This window comes from Panthera leo, chromosome E2, assembly GCF_018350215.1.
Source record: "Panthera leo isolate Ple1 chromosome E2, P.leo_Ple1_pat1.1, whole genome shotgun sequence".
NCBI lineage: Eukaryota > Metazoa > Chordata > Mammalia > Carnivora > Felidae > Panthera > Panthera leo.
The window spans coordinates 19,084,023-19,088,702 of record NC_056693.1 but is presented as its reverse complement, the minus strand read 5'-3'; the positions used below and the strand labels follow the sequence as shown (position 1 = coordinate 19,088,702).

The following is a 4,680-nucleotide window of genomic DNA, read 5'->3' as shown; positions in this document are numbered from 1 at the left end:
AGAAGCTGGGCACGAAAAAGTACGTATTCTGTGGTTTCATTTATATGAAGTTCAAAAGCAGGCAAAACTTTATCTAGCACATGAGAAGTTAGGATAGCAGTTATCTGCTCCCCCAGGTGCAGGGGAGCAGATGTGACCAGAGGGGAGCTGATGTCCTAGCACAAATCAAGGCTGCAGCACCAAACTGTCAGAGTCATCGTATTCTTCATAGCCCTGCCCTCACAATGGGGCCTGGGAGGCAGGGCCAGTTTTACTCCTCAAGAATGTTCTTGATGAAACAGTAAATATTATTAATGTTCCTAAATCTTGCTCTTGAATATACATCTTCTTAACATTTTAATATAAGAGGCGCCTGTCTTGATGAAGCAGTAAATATTATTAATGCTCCTAAATCTTGCCCTTGAATATAAATCTTCTTAACATTTTAATATAAGGGGTGCCTGGGTGGCTCAGTCAGTTAAGTGTCTTTTTTTTTTTAATGTTTATTCATTTTTTGAGACACACACAGAGAGAGAGAGAGAGAGAGAGAGAGAGAGAGCGCAGGTGAGGGAGGGGTAGAGACAGAGGGAGACACAGAATCCAAAGCAGGCTCTAGGCTCTGAGCTGTCAGCACAGAGTCCTATGTGGGGCTCAAACTCATGAACCACAAGATCATGACCTGAGCCAAAGTCAGAGTCCTAACCAACTGAGTCACCCAGGCGCCCCAAGCAACTGACTCTTGATTTAGGCTCAGGTCTTGATCTCATGGTTCGTGAGCCCCATGCTGGCCTCCCAGCTGACAGCAGGGAGCCTGCTTGGGATTCTCTCTCTGTCCTTCCCCTGCGTGTGCACACATGCACGCACATGCTCTCTCCCTCTCTCTCTCTCTCTCTCAAAAATAAACATTTTTTAAAAAATAAAAATCAAATCTTTAAAAAACCATTTTAATGTAATACATACTATGAGATGACGTATGAGGTGTGCGGGAAGCACTTCTGTGACATGCTGAAGTACAATGGTTATCTTGAGGAAAAGCACGTGTGTGATCATTTGAGTTCTAAGCGGACCTAGCCACTCTTTTGATAGAATGTCATTTTTACTTAAAAGAGAAAATGGCAAGCCAGTTATTCCGTTTGGCCCCACCTCCTGAAGGGAAGAGTATCAAAGAACGTGTAGACATATCTCAAAACCACCACGGCCTCCTTAGGAGTAAAGAAACAGGCTCTCATCTGCTCTGTGGGAAGGCAGAGGAGCCGGGGACCAGTCCCAAGACTTAATGGTCACAGGAGCCAAACTCCACGGAAAGATACATTCCCAACGAAGGAGGTCTGCTGCACCTAGGTCAGGGCCCAGTGAGAAGAAATGGAATGAATTAGCTGGATTGATGTCCTTGAAAAACTTGAATACCCAGATTCCTCTGAGCCCTTTGAGCCTACAGAAGGAGCTCACCCCCTCCCATTAAGAGCTAACCTCTCATCTCCCCCTTGTGGAGATCACACAGAGGCTGCTCCCCTACAAGACAACACTCACCCACCCACTCCCATCTCTGCGGGGATGTGGACACTCAGGACCTGTCCTTCCTAACCACTGGGAGTTTAATCTCCAAATGGTGACTGAATCTTAAAATTAGGATTGACCCACAATATAACCCATAGGGCCTGATAAGGAAGGAAAGGGACTGTACCCCAAAGGGAGCTAGCATGTGCCAGCAAAAGCCAGGAGAGCACCTATAAGATTGGATTCTAGAGTGTTTGTTTGATCAAGAGGACTAGAATATATAAATTGAAGAAGGGAGAGTTTATCCACTTACAATCACCTTCCCAGGACACAGGATTTAATACTCTACTAAGAATATTAATTGCCGGGGTGCCTAAATACTACTAAGTGGGTGCCTGGGTGGCTCAGTTGGTTGAGTGTCTGACTCTTGATTTCGGCTCAGGCCATGATCTCAGGGTTATGGGACTGAGCCCCACGTCAGGCTCTGCACGGAGTGTGGAGCCTGCTTGGGATTCTCCCCCTGTCTCTCTCTACACCACCCCCCTCTCTAAAATTAATTTTTTTTTTAGTGTTTATTCATTTTTGAGACAGAGAGAGACGGAGCATGAGCAGGGGAGGGGCAGAGAGAGAGGGAGACACAGAATCTGAAGCAGGCTCCAGGCTCTGAGCTGTCAACACAGAGCCCGATGCGGGGCCTGAACCCACAAACCATGAGATCATGACCTGAGTGAAGTGGTCGGATGCTTAACCAACCGAGCCACCCAGGCGCCCCAGATTAAAAATATTTTTTAAAAGAATATTAATTGGAAAGCTGCAGTTCGGAGTTAATATTCTCAATACATATATGTATCTGACAAAAGATTTATATCTAGGATACATAAAGAGCTTCTACAAGTTAGTAATAAAGGGCTTGAATAGACAATTAACAAAAAACATATGAAAGGCCAGTGAGCACATGAAAATGGTCTCAACATCATAAATCATCAGCAGAATGCAAATTAACCACAATGAGATACCTCCATACACCCATCAGAATAGTTAATAGGAAGAAGGCTGAGGTGCTCGCCTCGGCAGCACATGTGCTACAACTGAAACAATACAGAAAAGAGCAGCATGGCCCCTGTTGCAGGGATGATATGCAAAAAGACCCACAACACCAAGTGTTGGTGAATATGAGAAACAACCAGAACTCTGACATTCTGCTGGTAGAGTGTAAAACGGCACACAAACACTCCTAGGCACTTTCTTAACTTAAAACTCAGCAATCCCGCTCCCAGGTATTTTTCCAAGGAAAAATAAAAACGTACGTCGACGGAAAGCCTTGTACGAGAATGTTCATAGGAGTTTTATTTATATCAGTGACAAAATTCAAAATGGCCCTGGTGTCCATAGGCAAAGAGATAAACCGTAGCATAGTCACGTAAGAGAAAACTACCCAGCAACTAAGTGGAATGAATTACTGATACACATAAAAACAGAGTGATCTCAGCAACATTACACTCAGTGAGAAAAGCGAGACACAGAGTAGTACCTAGAAGGTATGGGCAAAACTCATACCTTTGATGAGAGAAATCAGAGGAACGGTTGCTTCTGGACAGGGGACTCACTGGGAAGAGGCAACAGGAAACTCTTTGGGGGTGATGGAAATGTCTTATATCTTGACAGAGCTGTGACTTACACAGATACATGCATTTGTCCAATCGGTTGAACTGTACGCTTGAGATCTATGCATTTCACTATATGTAAATTATACCCTGATTAACATAAATAATCAAGCCTCATTCTTCTTTCCCTTTTCCTCCTATTTTTTATCTTAGTTAGCACATCACCAGTTATTTAATAGTCTTCAAGTCCAACCCATTCTAGACTTCCCTCTTCCTCTTCATCTGCTCTATTACCAAACCCTTTAGAGTTTCACGCTCTCAAATCTGCCCCTTCATATTCACTACTAATGACCCAGGCTTAGTTCACACCCCTGGACTGGCGAAATAGATTTATAACTGGACTTACCATTTCTTAATTATTTCTCTACAATGCCAAAAGAGTGACCTTCCTAAAATTCATAACCCTTCCTAAAATTCACTCCCTCATTAAACGCTCTTTGATAGATTTATGCTACCTGTAAAAGAATATCTAAACTCCTAGTGGAACAATAGGCCAAGTACTACCTGGTCTAGTCTAGGAACACACCCAGGGAATGTAATGTCTGAAGTCATCTAGTCCCTGGGGCGTCTGGGTGGCTCAGTCAGTTAACCGTCAGACTTCGGCTCAGGTCATCATCTCACGGTTCGTGGGTTCAAGCCCCATGTTGGGCTCTGTGCTGACAGCTCAGAGCCTACAGCCTGCTTCGGATTCTGTGTCTCCCTCACTCTCTTTGTCCCTCCCCCACTTGTGCGTGCTCTCTCTCTTTCTCTGTCTGCCTCAAAAATAAATAAAATTTTTAAAAAATGAAGTCATCTAGTCCCCAAACAGAGGCCTGACCATTCTGGTTTCCTATCTGCGAACTATGCGTTCATGTTTCCGGTTCAAGTGGGATATCTTGGACTTCATAATCATCTCAGTTCAGTAACACATGCTCATCCTCCCTCCCTGCCTCAGGGAGAGGAGTCTCCATCTCCAGCCACCAAGACTCAACGTGTGGAGGTACCAGATAGTCCCTTCCTCTCCCACACCCAGGTGCAAAAGTCCTGTCCATTCAGCCTCAACAGCACCCACTGCTGCTAACTAGCTGCCTTGTTATAATGTCAGGACCACGTCTCCTCTCCACAGATTACAGCCGTTGCCTCTTAGCTGGTTTTCTCTACTTCAAATGCAACTTGGAAGATTTACATCCAACACATTGGCATCGTGCATGGTTTGGATTTTCAGCATCCCGGAGATTCCCACTTTCCCTGGGTATCACCATAACTGTTGCTTTAACTGAGGTTCTGTACAAACTTCAAAAAAGATTAGCTATAAAATGAGGGATCTTAGTGGTCAAATCAACTGTCCATTTTTATGATTCACTTGATCTCAAAGCTGACATTAGCGGCTGGTTTAAGATCAAAACAAAAGCTTACTTTCACCTCATTGAATATGTTTGAGCAAAAATTGAACTGCTTTTGTTGGGGATGCTATTTACAAAAGAAAGGTCCAGAGCATGGCAGGTTATGAGATGCCTTGTAACAAAGATATTTTTTTCTGTAGTCAATGTGTTGGACTAAA

The 4,680-nt window shown here is 44.0% G+C and overlaps 1 non-coding gene across 1 annotated transcript; it reads left to right on the top strand.

The window, feature by feature from the left end:
- The first annotated feature begins 2,534 nt into the window (after positions 1-2,534).
- LOC122209276 lies at positions 2,535-2,642 on the top strand. The gene has a single exon (XR_006197547.1). It is a non-coding gene; the product is annotated as a U6 spliceosomal RNA (small nuclear RNA).
- Positions 2,643-4,680: the final 2,038 nt, after the last annotated feature.